This window comes from Mixophyes fleayi, chromosome 5, assembly GCF_038048845.1.
Source record: "Mixophyes fleayi isolate aMixFle1 chromosome 5, aMixFle1.hap1, whole genome shotgun sequence".
Classification (NCBI taxonomy): domain Eukaryota; kingdom Metazoa; phylum Chordata; class Amphibia; order Anura; family Limnodynastidae; genus Mixophyes; species Mixophyes fleayi.
The window spans coordinates 113,530,446-113,554,747 of NC_134406.1; the positions used below are offsets into that span (position 1 = coordinate 113,530,446).

General features: G+C 40.9%; 1 protein-coding gene across 7 annotated transcripts in view; it reads right to left on the minus strand.

Moving 5' to 3' along the window:
* CTNND2 (catenin delta 2) overlaps positions 1-24,302 on the minus strand; it is a 632,047-nt gene that overhangs the window by 55,006 nt on the left and 552,739 nt on the right. The window lies entirely within an intron of this gene.

A 24,302-nucleotide genomic window follows, 5' to 3' on the forward strand; every position in this document is an offset into this window, starting at 1 on the left:
AGGGGCATTTGAGAAGGACTGCTAAATTAGCATTGATTACTTGTCACTTTAGTAATACTCTAGGTAATTAACAATAATTTGATAAGAGTAGCTTAAGGGGACTACAGTGCACCAGATAATGACTTATTAATTTGTTTACATATGTTTTATTTTACATGAATGAGGGTAGTCAGTGACACTTTAATGGACATTAATAGACCAGAGTCAACGTTCATATTGGTGGGACCTTCTCATCTATTCCAACATGCATATGAACATCAAAGAACAAAACAGAAAACAAAGAAAGCTACATCATATTTACATTTTTTGTAATCTTTCAGGAGCTAATTTACAGTTGGAAATACTGAAGGTCCATTTGTAAAGTAAAATATGCATTTTCATACTACGCATGAGAACAAAACATATGTATACATGCATTTGTCTTGCACCTCCTTACACATGGAATTCCCCTAGGGAAATCAGCCCTATTCTGAACAGGCTGGGGCTATGTCCCACTATGACAAGGGAACACCATGCTACTGGTTTTCTTGTTATATTGTGAACAGCCCAGCCAGTCATACCCTGAGGTACCACTCCGCCCCTCCCCACCTTGTTAGCTGTAACCAGCCCAGGACCAAGAGTGCTGTTGCTTGGTTAATTCTATCTTGATGCACTTTAAATGTATTTTGATGTGGACACATTATAACACACTATTTTGAGTTGCACATCACTTCAATTTGCAGCTCCAAATAACCACATAACTACGCAATTTTTGTGACACACATATTATGTGTATGTTTTGAACACATATACGTTTAACTCTAAATAAATGAACACTTTACTGCTGTTTACTAAAATCAATGCTCCAGTATATGAAATTAAAATAATAGGTAATGAGTAGGAAAGTAATCCATGTATGTAAATATTTATAGGAACAGATATGCAAAATAAACATACTTTGGGATAATTACTTGTTTATAACAAGCTCAAGATGCTACAAATGCATCAAGTGTCAATTGATACTGTAGTTTTCACTTGTATTCTTTCCGACCTATATTTGTTCCGTTTGCTTTGGCAATGTTATTTCAGCTATTCTGTCACTTATCCATTGTTAATTCAAATACTGAAGTATATCTGGTCAAAATTAATGTAGTACGTCAATATCTTTAGCGAAGTGCAAAATTGTGAAGACTAAGCAAAAAATAAAAAATCATCTTTGGTGGTCTTGTGCACCTTATATTATACTAGATTTCCAAAAAAGTCTTATATTACCATTGAGAAGTTGAATGTTCCTTACACAGTACAAAGTATGCAGAGCGGCGCATCAAGTCTTGTGTTTAGAGAAATGTGCTTAGAGGGCACTTTTTTAGGTATGGGGTTTCCTCCATACTTTTAACTGGACACATAATGTACTTTACAGTTGCGAATTGACTACTAGACACTATCACTTTCAATTGAATTTGAGCAATTTGATTTTCTCCAGTTTCCAACAGGTTTACATATATGAAAAACTTTCTATCATATGCATGTCTGAACTTTATTTGCCTTCTGAGGTTGAACATTAAGGGCTGATAGGCCTTTTTGCCTCCTTAGTAAAGCATCCCTTGTTAGAACAAGTGTTTTGTGCTTTGTGTCCAATTACCATAACAGCATGCACAGAGTAGCGAGTTGAAAGGTGAGCGAGGTCTTAGTTTGAGAACTTTATATGAGGTTCCCGCTATGTATTGCCCACATCAGACAAAGTAGAAATTAGTGATTATTAGAATTTCAAAATCAAATTGTAAAATACTTCAACACTTCAATAACCATTATAATCAATTTTAGGGAAATACATGTAGCCATAGAATCTACTTTTCCTCGTCTTTGAACCTATTCTGCTGCATAATTATGTCTTATGCTAGCTGCATGTATGGCATCCATGAACTATTCTTACCATAACAGAATTTGAAGTAAAGTTTGCATAATATCTGCTAATATCCAGTACATATTGCCAAATTCACTATAGTTGCAGAACTGCTGTGGCTTTTTGACAACATTTGGGGTCCATCATTTAGGTTCTAGTTAACTTTGAGAATGAGGAAAAATGTTTCCATTTAATTTCGGCAATTGGTCAATTTGGTTCCAGTTAGAGATGCTCGGGCTCGGTTTCACGAAAACCAAGCCCACCCGAACATCAAAGATCCGAGTCGAGTAGGCTTGGTACTTTCACGTGCCTTCGGAACTGAAAATAAGGCAAAACGTCATTGTTGTGTCATCGGTTCTCGTGAGGTTTGGATTCTATAAGTAACGCCCTCTACGGAGATCCGTCGCCGTTTCACAGAGAGACACAGAAGGGGGAGCAGGGTTCTTGACAGTCTCCAGTGCAGTTGGGGAGTGTCATTAATGAAAGTTAAAGAGAAGGGTTGGCAGTGTTCTTCAGAGTCTCCAGTGACATTCTACAGAGTTATAGCTCACACAGAAACAAGAGAGGTGGCAGTTTTTACTGCTGAAACAAAAATAATAGGGCTGGCAGTGTTCTAAAAATCCTCCAGTCACATTCTACTGTGTTGTTATAGCTCACACAGAAACAGGAGAGGTGCCAGCGTTCTTGCCAGTCTACAGTCTATGTGCCATTGCTCATTGTCAGTGCTGAAAAATAAATAATAGGACTAGCAGTGTTCTTAAAAGTCTCCAGTCACATTGTACTGTGTCATCAATATGATTTCACATCAGTCTACAGAAGACCAGGAGCACCAAGCAGCTGCTGGTACCAGTCATGATGATGGTAATCCTTCTACGGCATTTGCTAAATACTATGTCAAATTGCATAGTGTTTTTAAGTCAGGGAAACAAAAATGGAAAAAAACACCTTTTACCTTGGTAAAGAAAAAAACACTGTTATCAAGGTAAAGTTAACTGCAGAAAAAAATGAAATTGCCAACATGCCATGTTACACATACAGTGGCAAGTAAAGAATCAGGCCTTCGTCTTTCTCTATGAGTGCTAGTTCTGCAACTGTCATTGAGGCATCTTCTGGTAAGGTCAGTCATGACGATGCAAGGCCTTGTCATTCTGACTCAAAAAGCGGTGTCCAAATCATTTTACGTGTAAAAGCCGAGCTGGAAGAAAACAGTAAGACATTAGAAGGAACTGTATGTTCAGATTCAGAAATGACACAAATCCCTGAGGAGAGTCTATCCACGAGTGCTATGTGTAAGCCTGACCTCTCTGATACTGTACTCATAAAGAAGCCTCCTTTCAGCATTTCTGCAGATGTGTGGATAAGCAGCCCAAGTGCAGCCGGGGATACAAAAATTGAGGATGTCACTTTGGAATTGCAACAGAATGAGGGGGATATTTGTGTAGTTAACAACGAGGCTAATGAGGATGTTGATGCTGATGATGTTGTTTGCGTAAGTCCTGCACAAGTGGAAGCAGTTCTTGCACGTGATAAGAAGAAGGCCATTGTCATGCCTGGGAATAAGACCAAAATTTCACCTTTTATGTGTGGAATTATTTTTACCCAAAACCTGATAACAGTTGTCTAACCATTTGTAGTGTTTGTAAAGCCACAGTCAGTAGAGGTAGGGACCTTAACCATATGGGAACCTCATCCATGTTACGCCATTTGAAGAGGGTTCATGGCAAGCTGTTGGGAAAATCTGAAACTTATGCTAAAAAAATAACAACAAGCAGTCCAGCATCAGCTAGATAACATCTCTCAGCTAGATATCGACACCTGCAATCTACACCCACAACACCTTCCTCATCAATATCCTCAGTAGAGATTGGAGTTAGTCCTGCATCTAAGTTGTTAAGGGTAGATGACTCCTGCACTATCCAGGATTCCTCAGAAGAATTCTTGAGCTTTAGTCCTGCAAAGCGGATCACAGACGCCATGGCGACTATACTAGTATTATATCTGCATCCAATATCCACTATTAATGCAGCTGGTTTTAGACAGTTACTTGAGGTCTTGTATCCCCATTACCAAATTCCATCACAACGCCATTTTACTAGGGATGTGCACCGGCGACTTTTGAGGTCTCGTGTTTTGTGTTTTGGATCCGGATTTTCATTATTTTTGGGGTTCGGATTTGTCTCGCAAAACACTTGACGAAAGGTCTCGGTTCGGATTTAAGGTTTTGGATTCGGATTTTTTTGGGAAAAAACATAAAAAGTTTAAAAATCAAGTTTTTGGGCTTATTTTCACTCCTATGCTATTAGTAACCTCAATAACATTCAATAACAAGCATTTCCACTAATTTACAGTGTATTCTGAACACCTCACAATATAGTTATTAGTCCAAAACGTTGCAACGAGGTATCTTTCTGGACTGCGTAGAGGAGTGGGTCACCACAATATATATAATAAGAAAACCATCAACTTGTATGATTCGCACCAATAAATGTACCTGGACTGCGTAGAGGAGTGGGTCACCACAATATATATTAAAAACCCTGAACTTGTATGATTCGCACCAATAAATGTACCTGGACTGCGTAGAGGAGTGGGTCACCACAATATATATTAAAAACCCTGAACTTGTATGATTCGCACCAATAAATGTACCTGGACTGCGTAGAGGAGTGGGTCACCACAATATATATTAAAAACCCTGAACTTTTATGATTCGCACCAATAAATGTATCTGGACTGCGTAGAGGAGTGGGTCACCACAATATATATAATAAGAAAACCATCAACTTGTATGATTCGCACCAATAAATGTACCTGGACTGCGTAGAGGAGTGGGTCACCACAATATATATTAAAAACCCTGAACTTTTATGATTCGCACCAATAAATGTATCTGGAGTGCTTAGAGGAGTGGGTCACCACAATATATATAATAAGAAAACCATCAACTTGTATGATTCGCACCAATAAATGTACCTGGACTGCGTAGAGGAGTGGGTCACCACAATATATATTAAAAACCCTGAACTTTTATGATTCGCACCAATAAATGTATCTGGACTGCGTAGAGGAGTGGGTCACCACAATATATATAATAAGAAAACCATCAACTTGTATGATTCGCACCAATAAATGTACCTGGACTGCGTAGAGGAGTGGGTCACCACAATATATATAATAAGAAAACCATCAACTTGTATGATTCGCACCAATAAATGTACCTGGACTGCGTAGAGGAGTGGGTCACCACAATATATATTAAAAACCCTGAACTTGTATGATTCGCACCAATAAATGTACCTGGACTGCGTAGAGGAGTGGGTCACCACAATATATATTAAAAACCCTGAACTTTTATGATTCGCACCAATAAATGTATCTGGACTGCGTAGAGGAGTGGGCACTGGGCACCACAATAAAATATATAAAAAACCTTCAACAGGTCTGCATTACACTGCACATACGGCTGCTCCTCCATCCTCTCCATCATATACATGTTGGAGTTTTAGCGTGTGACAACCTCTTGTTTTTGATAATGTCAGTGCATTTTGAATATTTTTCAATTTGCCCCACACCACTGAATGTACTTTATCTATGATACGCATCTATCTATCTTGACTGCGTAGTGTGGTGGCCCCGGTACACAATTTGGTACCGAGGCCACAATATAATTAAAAAACCCTCCACGGGTCAGAATTCCACCAAAAAAGGGTATGGACTGCGTAGTGTGGTGGCCCCGGTACACAATTTGGTACCGATGCCACAATATAATTAAAAAATTGGGCATCAACTGTCACCGTTGTTTAATATCTGATACACCTAAATATGGACTGCACAGTGGAGTGGCCCCGGTAGTAAATTTGGTGCCGGGGCCACAATACCTCCTCCAACTTCCAAGTGTAGTGTTTATAAAGACAGACAGCGTCGAAGTGTTATTAGTTGACTTTCTTAACCCTAAAATTGTCCCTGTTGCAAATATTCGTGCAATGGACAGTTACTTTTTTATTGAAAGACTCAAGCTTTCAAGTGTAGTGTTTATAAAATATAAACAACAATACAGTAGTTTTAGAGCACGTCAATACCTCTTGTTTTAAATTATGACAGGGCATTTTACTTTTGGTTTAATTTCTTGAATTTGTTTAAATTTGGTTTTACTTTTTGAACATGGCAAACGACTGTTGATTGGTCATATAATGCAAAAAAAAAAGTTCCAAGATGGAATTGTCCTTGGGCCCTCACACCCACCCTTATGTTGTTGAAATAGGACATGCACACTTTAACAAACCAATCATTTCAGCGACAGGGCCTACCAAACAACTTTGGCTGAAATGATTGGTTTGTTTGGGCCCCACACCAAAAAAGCTATTCATCTCTCCCTGTACAGACTAAACAGGCTCTACTGAGGCAAGATGTCGTCCTCATCCTCAACCTCTGATTCCTCTCCCCCTACAGTGTGTACTTCCTCCTCATCACACATTATCAATTCGTCCCCGCTGGACTCCACAACTACAGGTCCCTCTGTAGTATCTGGAGGGCAGTGCTGTACTTCATTGAGGAATTGATTATTCATTTTTATAAACATCATTTTTTCAACGTTATGAGGAAGCAACCTCCTTCGCCGCTCACTGACCAGGTTCCCCGCTGCACTAAAAACTCTTTCCGAGTACACACTGGAGTGGGGACAACTCAGGTAAAATAGAGCCAGTTTGTACAGGGGCTTCCAAACTGCCTTTTTTTCCTGCCAGTAACAATATGGACTGTCTGACATGTCTACTTGGATGGTGTCAGCAAAGTAATCATCCACAATTTTTTCTATTGTGACAGCATCCAATGCAGCGAGAGTAGACATGTCTGCAATGGTTGGCAGGTCCTTCAGTCCGGACCAGATGTTATCAGCATCCCCGCCAGCGGGTCTTTTAGGAAAACTGAGCTTTTTCCTCGCAGCCATAGATGTGGAAGAAAATGAGGGTGGAGCTGTTGGCATGTCACGGTCCTCTTCAGAGGACAATCTCCTGACCAGCAGGTCTTTGCACCGCTGTAGACTTGTGTCCACCGGAAACAGAGACACAACATACGCTTTAAATCGAGGATCGAGCACGGTGGCCAGAATGTATTCCTCTGACTTTAAAAGAGTGACCACCCTCGGATCCTGGCAAAGCGTACGAAGGGCTACATCCACAAGAGCTACATGCTTGGTGTAATCGCAATGGCTTACCAGCTCCTCCCTCACTTTCTCCAGCTGCTTCTGCAACAGCCTGATCAGGGGAATGACCTGACTCAAGCTGGCAGTGTCGGAACTGACTTCTCGTGTGGCAAGTTCAAATGGCTGCAGAACCTTGCACAACACGGAAATCAGTCTCCACTGCGCTTGACTGAGGCGCATCCCCACTCCTTTGCCTATGTCGTAGGTGGCTGTGTAGGCCTGAATGGCCTTTTGCTGCTCCTCCATCCTCTGCAGCATATAGAGGGTGGAGTTCCAGCGCGTCACAACCTCTTGTTTGAGGTGATGGCAGGGCAGGTTCATGCTTTTTTGATGTGCCTCTAGTCTGCGGTAGGCACTGGCTGAATGCCGAAAGTGTCCAGCAATTTTGCGCGCCACCGCAAGCATCTCATGCACACCCCTGTCACTCTTGAGGTAACGCTGCACCACCAAATTAATGGTGTGGGCAAAACATGGGACGTGCTGGAAATTGCCCATATTTAATGCCCGCACAATGTTACTGGCATTGTCTGACACCACAAATCCCCATGAGAGTCTAAGTGGGGTAAGCCACTGGGAGATAATTTCCCTCATTTTCTCTAATATGTTGTCAGCGTTGTGCCTCTTATTAAAGCCTGTAATACACAATGTTGCCTGCCTTTGCACGAGCAGCCATTTTGTAGTTGCTGCTACTGATGCAGCTGTTGCTGTTGCTGCGGAAGGGGATGCATCTACCCAGTGGGCTGTCACAGTCATATAGTCCTTCGTTTGCCCAGAACCACTTGTCCACATGTCCGTGGTTAAGTGGACAGTGGGTACAACCGCATTTTTTAGAGCACTGAGGACACTTGATCGTACTTCTCTGTACATTTTTGGTATCGCCTGCCTAGTGAAGTGGAATCTCAACGGGATTTGGTACCGGGGACACAATACCTCCATCAACCCTATAAATCCCACTCCACTGATGGCGGACACCGGGCGCACGTCTAACACCAACATTGCAGTTACAGCCGCAGTTATACGCTTTGCAATAGGGTGACTACTATCGTATTTTGTGGTCATGGCAAACGACTGTTGGACGGTCAATTGTTTTGTGAAAGACTTAGCGGTCTTACGACTTCCCCTCTGGGAAGATGACCGACTAACAGCAGCAACAGCAGCAGTGGCAGTAGTAGGCGTACCGCTGCAGGATTCCTCGGATGAATCCCGTATTGAGGAGGACTCAGTCTGGCTGCTGACTTGGGCTGCAGGACTGAATCTGATGGAGATTGTGGAGGAAGTTGACGAGGAGGGTGTTGCTGGTGTGTATCCAACTGGACCACGGGATTTAGGTGTCCCTGTACCGATGAGGGTCCTAGCCCCAGTTCCTGAACTAACCACTGAACTATGAAGGTTATTCAGGTGACGTATAAGGGAGGATGTTCCTAGGTGGGCAAGATCCTTACCCCTGCTTATTTGAGCTTTACATAAGCTACATATGGCCATACATTGGTTGTCTGGATTTGGATAAAAATAACTCCAGACCGAAGAGGTGCATTTTTTGGTCTTCTGACCAGGCATGACGATGGGCTTTTTCATCCCATGGACATCAGCTGTTTCCCCCCCTGGTGCCTCATTTACAATAACCACATCACCATCCTCATCATCAAGTTCCTCCACAGCGCCAGCTACATCATCAATAGCCTCCTCCCGAGCCACCTCTTCCCGTACAGTGATGGGAAGGTCAGGCTTGACAACCACCAACATCCTTGGACTCGCCTTGTGGATTTGTGATAATTTCTCTTTAGAAGGCAGAGTTGTTTGCTGTTTTGTTGCTGACAGCATAACTCTCTTCAATTTTTTGTAGGGGGGGAGGAGGAGGAGGGCTAAGATCCGTGGGTGAAGCTGAACCACTAGTCATGAACACGGGCCAGGGCCTAAGCCGTTCCTTGCCACTCCGTGTCGTAAATGGCATATTGGCAACTTTACGTTTCTCCTCAGATGATTTTAAGTTTCTCTTTTTGCTACTTTTTCTTAACTTGGGCTTTTTGGATTTTACATGCCCGGTACTACGAGATTGGGCATCGGGCTTGGAAGACGACGTTGATGGCATTTCATCGTCTATGTCATGACTAGTGGCAGCAGCTTCAGCATTAGGAGGAAGTGGGTCTTGATCTTTCCCTACTTTATCCTCCAAATTTTTGGTCTCCATTATATGTAGCACAAGATACTGCAGAATGTGTGAACTTGGTAATATTGCAGTACCAATGGACTTATACTGCTGGATTGGTTTTGCAAATTTGGTTATAATTATATATTTTTTTTAAAATTTTTAATTTTTTATTTTTTTTTACTTTTTTTTTATTTTTTAAAAACTTGGGAATAATGGGGAAATAACTATGCCCTTAGAAGCACAGAGCACAGGACACAGCACCACTGGACTGAACAGGACACGGCACAGGACCCAGCAGCACTACGGAACTCAGCAGGACAGAGCACAGGACACAGCACCACTGGACTGATACTGCAGAATGTGTGAACTTTGTAATATTGCAGTACCAATGGACTTATACTGCTGGATTGGTTTTGCAAATTTGGTTATAATTATATATATTTTTTTTAATTTTTAATTTTTTCTTTTTTTTAACTTTTTTTTTTATTTTTTAAAAACTTGGAAATAATGGGGAAATAACTATGCCCTTAGAAGCACAGAGCACAGGACACAGCACCACTGGACTGAACAGGACACGGCACAGGACCCAGCAGCACTACGGAACTCAGCAGGACAGAGCACAGGACACAGCACCACTGGACTTTTACTGCTGAATGTGTGAACTTGGTAATATTGCAGTACCAATGGGCTTATACTGTAGGATTGGTTGTGCAAATTTTGTGGTAATTAAAAAAAATTAAATTAGTTTTTGGTATTTTTTTAAATAACTTTTTTTTATTTTTTTAAACACAGGGGAATATTGGGGAAATAACTATGCCCTTAGAAGCACAGAGCACAGGACACAGCACCACTGGACTGAACAGGACACAGCACAGGACCCAGCAGCACCACTGACCTCAGAAGGACAGAGCACAGCACACAGCACCACTGGACTGATACTGCAGAACACAGCACAGCACAGCACAGCAAAGCACAGAACTAAACAGCACAGCACAGAACTAAACAGCACAGCACGAGATCTACCAGGACAGAGGACCACCTAACACACCCTCCCTCTACCCTGATCAATGCCCGAGTGAAGATGGCGGCGACTAGCGGGGAATTTATAGGATCCGAGTATCGCGAGATCCGACAACGGGATTATGAGTCAGAGCCTCAGTTTCAGATTTGAATTTGGCGCCAATACCCGGATCTGTCTCGGATCCGACTCGGATCGGCAACGTTCGGGTGGGCTCGGATTTCAGAAATCCGAGTGTGCTCATCTCTACATTTTACTAGAAAAGTTATTCCTTTAATAATTATAATTATTCTCTCTGGCCTATTAGTTGTTGTTCTTGGCCCTACAGAACACAGTGCTAGTTGTAAAATGCATTCTTGACAGCCCCCCTCCCCAGTTGCATTGGGACAAGGTAAATGTGTACTAAAATAAAAATAAATAAAAATATACCACTTGTTTTAACAATATTAGATTAACCATGTAGTACTTACCAACCCTTACGCATGAGTATTGAACAAGACAGTGACCAATCATGTGCAGCCAACACAGAACCGTCATTTGGCCCTGTGGCAGGGAGAGGCACACTTAAACACAATGGGCCTGATTCATTAAGGAAAGTAAAGGAAAATATTTTTATAACTTTCACCTAGGCAAAAGCATGTTGCATTGGAGGGAGAGATAAATTTAAAGTGTGGGGACATATTTATAATTGGGATAAGACATGTCCTAGATCAACTTCAAATGTCAGTGTAAAAATAAAGTTATCAAGTATTTGTGTGCTTTAAGTGCAAAATAATAAACTAATTTGCACTTCTTGCATTGTAACATGCAAGGGGTGGAATTTAGGAGAAAACTTTTTTTCACATTTTGCCTTACTTTCCTTAATGAATCAGGCCCAGTGTGTGTGTGTGTGTGTGTGTGTGTGTGTGTGTGTGTGTGTGTGTGTGTGTGTGTACACAATGCACTTGCCCATTAAGGGTTAAGGTTTTAGTTAGCTTCCTGGCATCAGCCAATAGAATCCGTAGTGGATGTCCTTGGTTTCTCTTTTTCTCTATATAAGTTTCCACACTTGGATATTCTGTATCCCCTGCGATCGCATTCTGGTGCCTGGCTGTCACGGTGACAGCCAGGCTGAAGACATCGGCGCAGAGTAGCGGAGACCAGCGGACTGCAAAACAGTGGGCCCTCAGGTAAATTTGTGTTGCGTTGTTGCTCATGGGGGGGGCGCTCATCGCTCATCATCATTTCTGATGGCGACCCTGCATGCAGTGCCCTAAAAGGAGAACAACGTTTTCTGCCAACCTGCAAAATTGTTCCCATGCCACCTCAGGGAGCCATCCGCTATTGCCTGTGCTGACCGTCAGCGAACCCTGACAGCCCCATCTTAATCATTGGGTGCCTCATTACTTTTCCTCTGACGGAGCTCACATGAAGCTCTGACCACTGTGTCCAGGCACATGGCCACTGGTCAAGTGCTCTGGATCATGCAGGCAGGCGCCGTGCTGCAAAGGGTGGATCCCCCTCCCCTCTCTCTCACATGAGGGTTGTAGGGGAACTGTTTCAGATGCCCCCCATTGATGTCCCTCCCTCCTATCCAGTACAAAAGGTGAGGTTACTGGGCATACACAGGCCCCTTCACCAAATTTAAGGGATGGTTATACACCCTAATATCCCTATATCTGCTTTGGCAGGGGACCCACAAACTCCAACAAAAAGGGAGGTGCAGCTGACAACCCCACCCAGTCCATTTATCAGCCACCTATACCCTTGCTCCAGCAACCTTTTCTTGATATAGGCCTTCCACCCTTCCAGTGTACCGTGTACCCCTCCCCTTGCTTATTCTCCCATGTTTCCAGGGGCTCATCCTCCTCCTACCACCTAGATACTCATCTGGCCCTAGGCCGGGGGGTGCCCCCCCCCCTCCGGTCCCCTGCTACAAACCTAACACCGGCCCCAACCCACTACATCATGGCCCCATCCCCTCAGTCATTTTTACAATGGGGTTTCCCTGTGTCCTTCTGCAGTTGCGCCCCCTACCAGACCCCCAATTCTTCAGATTCTGATGGGGTCCTCAACAACTGATGAGGTTATTGTACATGCACCTAACTGGCCAGAACACAGAAAAACTTAACTTAGAACACAGCTGTAGGTGCAGGGTAGGAACATGATTAATCCCCTAGGGCAAGGGTCGGCAACCCCCGGCATGCGTGCACGCAGCCCCTTGAGTCCTGGCACGCCATCCGTTCTCAATGACAGCCGGAGAAGAGCCGAACTGCTGCGCTTGCGCAGCAGTTCAGTGTCGGCTGCGCAGTTCCTCCCAAGCACCTTTGCGGACCGGATCACGCCTGGAAGAGGTAAGTATGAAATTATATTTTTTATTCATTTATTTGTGTCCTAAAAAATTATTTCATGCAATTCTGAGGCCATAAGAGTCATTGGGGGCATTTTTTCTCTATCTACAAAATTTTTTGGAGGCACTTTGAAGTGTGAAGAGAAGGGGGCATTACTGTGACATAAAAGGTATTGGGGGCATTACTGTGACATACAAGGTATTGGGGCATTACTGTGGCATAAAATGTATTAGGGCAACTGTGGCATACTATGTGTTTCTGGGGCAACTGTGGCATACTATGTGTTTCTGGGGCAACTGTGGCATACTATGTGTTTCTGGGGCAACTGTGGCATACTATGTGTTTCTGGGGGAAACTGTGGCATAGTATGTGTTTCTGGGGGCAACTGTGGCATACTATGTGTTTCTGGAGGAAACTGTGGCATACTATGTGTTTCTGGGGCAACTGTGGCATACTATGTGTTTCTGGGGCAACTGTGGCATACTATGTGTTTCTGGGGCAACTGTGGCATACTATGTGTTTCTGGGGCAACTGTGGCATACTATGTGGTTCTGGGGAAACTGTGGCATACTATGTGTTTCTGGGGCAACTGTGGCATACTATGTGGTTCTGGGGCAACTGTGGCATACTATGTATTTTTGGGGGTAACTGTGAAATACTATGTGTTTCTGGGGGCAACTGTGATATATTATGTATTTCTGGGGGCAACTGTGACATATTATGTATTGCTGGGGGTAACTGTGGCATACTATGTATTTCTGGGGGCAACTGTGAAATACTATGAATTTCTGGGGGCAACTGTGGCATACTATTTGTTTCTGTGGGCAATTGTGGCAAAGTATGAATTGGGGGCACAACTGTGTAGCATAAGATGAATTGGGGGCACAATTATGAGGTATGATGTGAACTGGGGCACTACTGTGCGGCATAACATTTTTTTTTTGCTGGTCCCTTACTGTTAATATGATATTAGCCTCATAGGGGCATATTCAATTGACAGCGGGATCGCCGAAAATCCCGCGCTCCAAAAATATTACCGTTATTACGGTAAACCCGCGTGAGAAAACCGTTAATACGGTAATTTACTCACTGAATTTCAGCTCGCGGCTCAGGGAGCTGTGAGCTGAAATTCAGCGAGATATTACCGTATTAATAGTAATATTTTTGGAGCGCGGGATTTTCGGCGATCCCGCCGTCAATTGAATATGCCCCATAAAATGAGAAATAATTATATATATATATGTATATATAACCGCCAAGAGGGGAAGGGGCGGCTAAAAATTGCCTGGGCATGGTGACCCGAGTCCCCTCTGGAGACCTAATTTTGAAAAAAAAAAAGATATTTTAAGAGTACTTTTTAAAAAAATTTTTTATTGAGTGCAGGGGGATCGGTAGTGGCTAAATCTCCTTCAGCTCAGGTACCTTCAGATGCCAGGTCATGTGACTGCAGTGATCACATGGTACTCTGCGGGCTGCTGGATATCTTCCAATGCTGTGCAGTGGAGAATAAGGTAAGAAGAAGGTGTGCTGGAGAGGGGGCATTTGTGACGAAAGGTGATGGAGAGGGGCATGTGTCACTAAAGGTGCTGGGCAGAGGGGGGCAAGTGTGATTAAATGTCCCGCAAGGGATATCTAGTTTATCAGTGACTCTTGGCTAATTACGGGACATATCTTGTCCATGAATCAGAGACCATTATGTGTATTATTGTTAAGTAAACTTTTATTTATCATTAGCCTTATAAGTGTGTGAGCATAATTTTTTGCTCCCTTATTGGACTACAATTCATATTCACTGTTGGCTCAGTCTAATTTGATACTAATTTGTCAACCAATCTAAAAATATCAGCTTCCTAACGATTTTGTGATTCTGCAGCATAACTAAAAGCTTTTCATTTAGTTATTATTGCAGATCTTAACTCGGTATAATGAATCTACACTGATTTCTATTTTGAGGTCAGGTTATAGCATAGTAGATATATACTATAACATATAGTATAGTAGATATATACTATAACAATGAGTTCATTCCAATGTCCAGTTTTTAACTCACTACTCTTTACACATTTTAATAATTTCGCTGAAATACTAGCTTCATTGAGATAGCATAAGTCGATGTGTTACTAAAAAGGAATATATGGTATTTCTGTTTCAATCATTGTAAAATCTATATACCATAATTCAGGCTCTTTCGCGTTTATGCACCACAATGTAACATTTGTTACCTACACTTATTTCTATTTTGTGGACATAATATAGCATACTTTTTAGACAATACTATAAACGATCATCCTAAAGTCCAGTTTTTTACCCACTACACTTTTCACATGTTACTAACTTTGCTGACACACTGTATTTAATTGATTTAACATAAGTCTATGTTTACTGAAGAGGAATACATGGTGTTTTTTTTAACAATATTGTACATTTATGTAACAACATTCAGACTCTTTACTATTATCTTTACTTTCTTGCTTTTGAGAATCTGTACTGTTCTAGGTGGTAGCACCTCCCCGTGAATATAAATAATTACGAAATATACTAGGATACTGGGCCTGATTCATTAAGGAAAGTTAAGTAAAAAATTGAGTAAGATTTCTTACTTAAGTTTTCTGGACAAAACCATTTTACAATGCAAGGGGTGCTAATTAGTTTTTTATTTTGCACATAAGTTAATACCGGCTGTTTTTTCATGTAACACAAAAATACTTCATAGCTTATTTGTACAGTAAAATTTAAAGTTGATCTAGGAAAAAAAAGCCAGTATTTAACTTATGTGCAAAATAATAAACTATTTTGCCCCCCTTGCATTGTAAAATGGTTCTGTCCAGGAGAAAAGTTAAGTAAAAAAATGAGTACTTTCCTTAATGAATGAGGCCTACTGTTACTACTATATAATTTTACGATCTGGGGATCACCTACAACGATTGTAGTTATAGATAGATCTATTGAAAAGATACTCGGTAATATTTAGAGGTCTAAGAAAGACCATTTATGTAACGAGTTTTGGGTCTCCATCGTTTCACATGCAGACGGGACCATATGTCCAATCGCTTTACTCACAGAGTACGTAGCTGCTGTACTGCAGGGTTTACACACATTGACATTTTCCCTGAGTAAACTTCAATTTAGAGCAACATTTAAGTTTTCCATTGAGTTTATCGGCTTAGCCCAAAGAACTATGGTTCCCATTCGTTTAGAATTGGGGCAGCTACTGCTGCGGCTTTAGACGAGTCTTCTATCGAGGAGATAACACATTTAGGTGGATGGAAGTCTGAAGTCTATAAGAGATATCCCAGACCTACTAGAAAGTGATATGATCGACCCCTATCCTTGGAAACCCAAGGCCTTGCACCTTGTCACTCTTAGTGAGGACTTGAAGCGATTTTTCCTAGTGATTAGTTACATGCTTACAAGGTTTTTAATTTTACCTTCATATGGATGAGGATATTGATGAGGACGGTGTTGTGGGTGTAGATTGCAGGCATCGGGATGTAGGTGAGAGAAGGGTCCTAGCTGATGATGGACTACTTGTTGTTGTTTTTTTAGCATAAGTTTCAGATTTTCCCAACACGTTGCCATGAACTCGCTTCAAATGGCCTAACATGGATGAGGTTCCTAGATGGTTTAGCGCCCTACCTCGACTGACTGCGGCTTTATATATGCTACAAATGGCTAGACAACTGTTGTCAGGACTTGGGTAAAAATAATTCCACAAATAAGAAGTGGATGTTTTGGTCTTATGGCATGATAATGACCTTCTTCTTATTACGTGCCAGCACTGCTTCCACTGGTGCAGGACTTACACAAACAACATCATCCTCATCAACATCCTCATTAGCGCCCTCGTCGGCTACACAAATATCCCCCTCATCCTGTTGCAATTCCAAAGTGGCATTCTCAATTGGTGCATCACCGGTTACACTCGAGCTGTTCAGGCACACATCTGCAGAAATGCTGAAAGGGGCCTTTTTTATGGGTACACTATCAGAATGGTCACGATTATACATAGCACTCATGGATGGACTCTCCTCAGGGATTTGTGTCATTTCTGAACCTGAACATACATTTTTCTCTAATGCCTTACTGTTTCCTTCCAGCTCGGCTTTTACACGTAAAAAGTATTTGGCCACGACTTTTGGAGTCCGAATGACAAGGTCTTGCTTGGTCACGACTGACTTTACAAGAAGATGCCTGATTGACAGTTGCAGAACTTGCACTCATAGAGAAAGGCAAAGGCCTGATTCTTTCCTTGCCACTGCGTATGTAGAATGGCATGTTGGCAATTTTTTTTTTTCTGCAGATAACTTTGCCTGGATTACAGGGTCTTTTTTCTTGACCAAGGTGTTTTTTTACATTTTTATTTCCCTGACTTAAAAACACTATACACTTTTACAAAGGCTTTACCAGATGACGTAGAGGGATTACTATTATCATGACTGGTTCCAGAAGCTGCTTGGTGCTGCTGCACTTCTGTGTACTACTGTGAATCCATTTTGATAACACAGTACACTTTGATTGCAAATTCAGAAGAAAAGCCTGCCAGGACTAGTATTTGTATTTCAACAACGACACTTAGCAATGGAGCACTCCTCTTTGTGTGTAACCTATATAACACCATACAATTTGACTGCAGATTCAGAAGAAAAGCCTGCCAGGACTAGTATTTGTATTTCAGCAATGATAATTAGCAATGGAGCTCTCCTCTTTGTGTGTTACCTATATAATACAGTAGAATGTGACTGCTGATTTACAGTTTTACACCAAGCCTGCCAGCCCAAGTATTTCTGTTTCAGCAATGATAATTAGCAATGGAGCAATGGAGCTCTCAAAAATGGCACTGTAGATTTTGTTGAACAATGCTACCCCCTCTTCTTTCTATTCTATCTAGCTTGCTGCCCAACTGCTCTACAGACTGTGCTAACCCTTCTGTGTCCCTCTGTGAAATGGCGCTAGATCGCTGTGGAGGGCAGTACTTATAGAATTCAAAACTTGTGAGATCCGAGATCCAACAACGTAACAATGACGTTTTGCCTCGTTTTCGATTCCAAAAAGCGCAAAAGAACCAAACCAGCTCGGCTCGGTACTCGGATATGTTATGTTTGGGTGTGTACGGTTCTCGGGGAATCGAGCCTGAGCATCTCTATCTCCTAGTCATATACCTAGTTACACTGCTGTTCTCCTTTTGTGTCAGGGGCAAACTGTTTTATTATATCACTAAAGGAAGGTTGGAAGTCCTCTCCGTCTACCCCTTTGCCCCTCAAGGCAGCATTCCCACACATTAATTTCCACTTACAGGGAGCACAGATTCTTTTCTGAGTAAATCCAGCAAGAATGCTCAATTTTGCACTTTGGCAGTACCATGTAAGGCCGCATGGATGGGGTGAGGCATATTTAAATGTGTGGACAGATTTAGAATTGAGAGGTGTGTCCTACTTTAACTCTAAATTGCAGTGTAACAACAGAGCTGCATAGCATCTATGTGTTACATGCAAAATCAGGCAGCATTTTCCATGCATACAAATAATTGCATTTGCACGTCTTTCATCACAACGTAGTTTGTACCCTTTAGCTGATTTTACTCCTACCTGTAAACCAGGCCCAGAGTGTCAGAAATTAGGGGGAATGTTTTGTAAAATGTTTACCATTAGCAAGCTATTACAGCCAGGTAAGTAAGTATTAGTGTAGTCTGATTCTTAAATTATGCAGATAACAGCTATCAGCAGTGCAGATGGGATAAAACTCCATTCAATAATATTAATAACAACCTCCCAACATTTAGAATTACATAAGTGGGACCAAATAAGCCCCGCAAATTTTGATGTCCCACAAAAATCAGTACAGTTGGGAGGTATTCTAATTCTAAGGACATACATGCAGAGATAGCAATCAGTTTGGTAAAATAATTTATTGAGACTAAATGGCTTTATTCGGAATGGTAATAAAATAAGGTGTATATATAAGGAAAAATAATTTAAAGTGCACACATCTCTTAGAACTCACTCTATAAAGCATAGTGCCTCTTATTAATTTTTTATTAATAAGAAAAAAGATGAAATCTTACTAAAAGCTAGAATATTATAAAAAATAAATGTGAATTAATCTAATGATAAAAGATAACATGACCAATAGAGTGAATACAAGAAAAAGTTCTATTGAAAAAAACTCATAAAAGTAACAAATTAACCTTAAAAAGACATTCTAAATATTAAAAAAAACTGTTACTTTCCATTTATTCACATGTTAGTATCCTAGAACAGTTAATAAAGCTACTACCAAAATCTTATCTGTACCCTGGCTATGGAGAGGTTGGACTTTTGTGCACCTTGCTGGCTACAGGGATCTTAATACCAGCAATATACCGTATGTAGCTATCTTTACTGGGAAGACACTTTCTCTTCTTTGCTAGAGAAGAGTTATGGACTAACTTTGTGATATTTAAAAGTATATGATTTAAAGGTCAGTATGAGAAATTCATATTGACTGTATACTTACAAATCAAAGTGTCCATGGACAAATTTTCATTCACAAGTAAAATTGTATGGCATGGTCATTGAATTTTTAATATAGCTGTATCAGTAGCTTCGGATACTTAGAGGTGATAATAAATCTTTTCATGCAAATAACTGGTAAACAATGTTTTTGTTTTTCTTCACCTAGCAGTAAAGTTATGTGTCTTGCATGTGTACTAGTAACACTGTCTCTAATGATATATATCTATCTATCTATCTATCTATCTATATATATATATATATATATATATATATATATATATACACAAGTTAACCCGTGCATGATACTCATGCATTCTAGTCAAATCAAGCTACTTAAGGTCTTAAAAAGGTTCTTGTCATGCATTTGGACCTAGCCTAGGCCTCCTCAGGGGAAGAGCATTAGTTCCCGACGCAAGCGGCCTTTTTAATGTGTGTTCATGAGGTAAAATTACCTCACGAAAATAAGTTTGACCCTTCAACTCGTAAATTTAGCCTTTACTACCCCTCCCACGGGGGAAGGGGGGAGGATGGAAGTTAACTGACTTGACTATTCTATTTTTTTTGTCAAATAATGTCAGTATACCAAATTTCAGGTCAATTAGATGAGCCCTTTCTGAGAAAATAGTTTTTTCCACACACACACACACACTAACGCACGCCTCTATACATGTGTGTTCATGAGGTAAAATTACCTCACAAAAATGAGTTTGAGCCCTACCAAATTTCAGCCCTTTATGAATTTTTTTCCCCACACACACTAAGAATTTAGTAGGTCAGTGTATAACTCTGCCCAGCAGGTGGCACTGCAACTTGGTTTTTTTTTTCCACACACAGACGCCACTAAGCATTTATATATTAGATATGTATATATATATATATATATATATATATATATATATATATATATATATATATATATATAAAACAGGGATACTCTGCACTCTCCAAACACATAATTGATGCTGTACTAAATACTGTTCTATATTAAAAACAGGGAATGTTAGTTCCACATATTGCAATATATGTTTAAGCTGACCAACTCACGCCAAAGTCTTCCCAATCTGGTCAGTCCTAACATGATCAAATGCTATGCTATTTATCTGGGCTTAAGGCTTACCTGCACACAGCTTTTAAAGGCAAGTCTTTCCCAAGCACTAGCAGCCATGGGAGACCTGGGACTCACCTGACACAAGTTGGAATTAATTAATGTAAAGAATGGGGTGCAAGCAGCGCCGGTGCTAGGGTCCTTGGCGCCCTAGGCACAGTGTGAAAATCGGCGCCCCCCCTTTAAAAATCGGCGCCCCCCGCCGTGGGTACCCTGTCTAAATTGGCGCTGCGCTTCCCTCCCCTCAGCTCCCCTCCCCATGTCTTTCTTTATCTTACCTGCATGAAGCTGCTCCTTTCTGCTCTGTCTTCTCCCCTCCCCTCACAGATACTGTCGGGCCGTGATGATGTTATCATCACGGCCTGTCACTGTCAGTGAGCGGAGGGGAGGAGACAGAGCAGAGAGGAGCAGCTTCATGCAGGTAAGATTCATAGCCCCTTCCCCCCTCTCCTCCCCGTGGATTTCTGCAGTTTTAAATGAACATAGTCATTTTTTTTTATTTTGAGGCGCCCTGCAGAGCCCGGCGCCCTAGGCAATTGCCTAACCTTGCCTAATGGGAGCGCCGGGCCTGGGTGCAAGAGTGATGGGACTTACATTGTATAAACAGAAACAGACATAGATCCTCTGCACTCACCATGTACAGACTGGGGTACAAGAGGGGGTTGCCCACATATATAACAGATACCCTGATGCAATGAGCAAATCAGCAACTCTGCTAGTCAGACTGCAATCAGCTGTATTAGACTGCACCGCTATGCAGGCAAAAACATTCAGCTGTGTGTATTGACAATAGTACAAAATAGTTTAACTTCACAAGAAAAATGCAATTATTAGGTATCTTGATTAAAAATCTTCAATCCCCACCCATGTAATCTGTGTTAGTGTACCTATCTGAATTACAGTGGACATATAAACACATATATATATATATATATATATATATATATATATATATATATATATGTATATAATCTAAACGATTAAATTTAAAGCGGCGCTGCATTGTAAAGGGAAACTTCCCTTTACAATGCAGCGCCGCTTTATATTTAATCGACGAAAACGCTGAGTACGCCGGAGTTGAAGAATCCGGACTTTAATACATTTACCCCTAAGTCCTGGAGATGGTATCACTTTTTCCCCCTCTATAGAAGTCTGCGACACAGTGATGAAACACGTAACGGTGACTATCCTGCAGTGTTTAATTTAAAGATTTTTATCTTTAGTACCTTACTGGTCCATTGCAGTACCTAACTGTGGTGAGGGCAAAGGTGTGCCCTCACCACTAAGATTATGCTAATTAAGCATAATAAGCAGCAGTCCTCATCTCTAGAGATTGTTTCTGTATGTCGTTTACCATGGTTTATTTGGAATTAGGAGGAGGCCTGGAAACACCACCATTAAATTTCTTTGTGGGAGAATCTTGTCTTTTGCACACAATGTTTTTGTTATCTGCTGCATTGCTGCAACCAAACCCACCGTATCATTTTGGGTTAATTTGTAAATGATACCCTCATTATAAGCACAGATGTTCTCCAGATAAACTTAACACATTTTGGTGTGTGTCTCTCAACATGCTATGGTTTCTCACAGGTTATTATGATTGCCACTTTTGTGAAGATATCGGCCACTTTGGTTCTTCTCCCCCCATACAACTTGATGTACCAGAACATATGTATCACTGTTTTAAACAGTCTGTTCTTTATTTAGTCATATTTTTTCACTATTCTGCTGTATTCTGTCATATAACTGTACATTTTGATCTAAACAAATAAAAAAGAGCATTGGTTACTAGCAAAATGTCAACTGCATTTCTGTACGTAGTCCGACTTCTTTACTTAATAACACTGCTGTAAGAATTTTTAGATAAGCAGTCCAAATGCTGTTTAATATTCTAGCTAGTATCACAAGTACAAGAGCTTAGCTATTTTAGTTATTGTACATGGATTGAGGTAAAATACCTGTTTTCAACAAAACTAATACCATGCAAATGTTGATTGATAATGATCATTTAGTGCCTTAGTAGGCTGTACGCTTAAGATGTATGCATGTTACTTTTTCCTTTCTTCTTTTTCAAGTGACTTATGTTTTTAAAGATGGAAGCTTTCAGCTGGATCAGATTTGTCTTATTTATCACATTACTGTTGCCTATTTGTTCCCAATTTCCTCTTCTCGTTTTTCAGGCTGTCTTCTGATTACATTCTTTCTTGGCCTAAAGGTGAGTGTTTTTTGTGCCACTAAGTTTTTGCAAAGGCATGGAGTGTGTAGGAGGACTTTATATTAAAATTCCAAGGTCACTTACGATACTTGATTATTATGATTTTAAGGAGCAGATGTTAAAATGGATTTTTTGTTCTTCTTATAAATCAAAAATGATATCTTTAAAACATGGATTTTCCAAAACGGTAACTATAGAATTAAATGTCCTTTGCCAAAATAGCTGAAATAACTAGTTGTAATGCATGATTGAACCTGTAATTGTTTATTTATGCTGAAAGATCCACTTTGATTTACAGAGAATTATCCATTTAATGTATACATTCTATCACTCACTGTATACAGTAAAGTCCATAAATATTGGGATATCGACACAATTCTCATATTTTGGGCTCTATACACCACCACAATGGATTTGAAATGAAACTAACAAGATGTGCTTTAACTGCAGACTTTCAGCTTTAATTTGAGGGTATTTACATCCAATTCAGGTGAACAGTGTAGGAATTACAACGGTTTCTATATGTGCCTCCCACTTTTTAAGGGACCAAAAGTAATGGGACAAACTAGAAAATCCTACATCAAACTTTCACTTTTTAATACTTTGTTGCAAATCCTTTGCAGTCAATTACAGCCTGAAGTCTGGAACACATAGACATCACCAGACGCTGGGTTTCATCCCTGGTGATGCTCTGCCAGGCCTCTACTGCAAATGTCTTCAGTTAATGCTTGTTCTTGGGGCATTTTCCCTTCAGTTTTGTCTTCATCAAGTGAAATGCATGCTCAATCGGATTCAGGTCAGGTGATTGACTTGGCTAATGCATAACATTCCACTTGTTAGCCTTATAAACCTCTTTGGTTGCTTTTGCAGTATGCTTCGGGTCATTGTCCATCTGCACTGTGAAGCACCGTCCAATGAGTTCTGAAGCATTTGACTGAATATGAGCAGATAATATTGCCCGAAACGCTTCCGAAATTATCCTGCTGCTTTTGTCAGCAGTCACATCATCAATAAATACAAGGGAACCAGTTCCATTAGCAGCCATACATGCCCACACCATGACACTACCACCACCATGCTTCACTGATGAGGTGGTATGTTTTGGATCATGAGCAGTTCCTTTCCTTCTCCATACTCTTCTCTTCCCATCACTCTGGGACAAGTTGATCTTTGCCTCATCTGTCCATTGGATGTTGTTCCAGAACTGTAATGGCTTTTTTAGATGTTGTTTGCCAAACTCTAATCTGGTCTTCCTGTTTTTGTGACTTACAAATGGTTTACATCTTGTACATCTATATTCACTCTTGTGAAGTCTTCTCTTGATTGTAGACTTTCACACATATACACCTACCTCCTGGAGAGTGTTCTTGATTTGCTCAACTGTTATGAAGGGGTTTTTCTTCACCAGGGAAAAAATTCTTCTGTCATCCACCACAGTTGTTTTCTGTGGTCTTCCGGGTCTTTTGGTGTTGCTGAGCTCGGTGTGTTCTTTCTTTTTAAGAATGATCCAGTTGATTTGGCCAGAGCTAATGTTTTTGCTATCTCTCTGATGGGTTTGTTTTGATTTTTCAGCCTAATGATGACCTGCTTCACTGATAGTGATAGCTCTTTTCATCTCATATTGAGAGTCAACAGCAACAGATTCCAAATGCAAATGTCACACCTAGAATCCAAACCTTTTACCTGCTTAATTGATGATGAAATAACGAGGGAATAGCCCACACATGTCCATGAAATGGCTTTTGAGTCGATTGTCCCATTACTTTGGGTCCCTTAAAAAGTGGGAGGCACATATAGAAGCCATTGTAATTCCTACACCGTTCACCTGATTTGGACCCTCAAATTAAAGCTGAAAATCAGCAGTTAAAGCACATCTTGTTAGTTTCATTTCAAATCCATTGTGGTGGTGTAG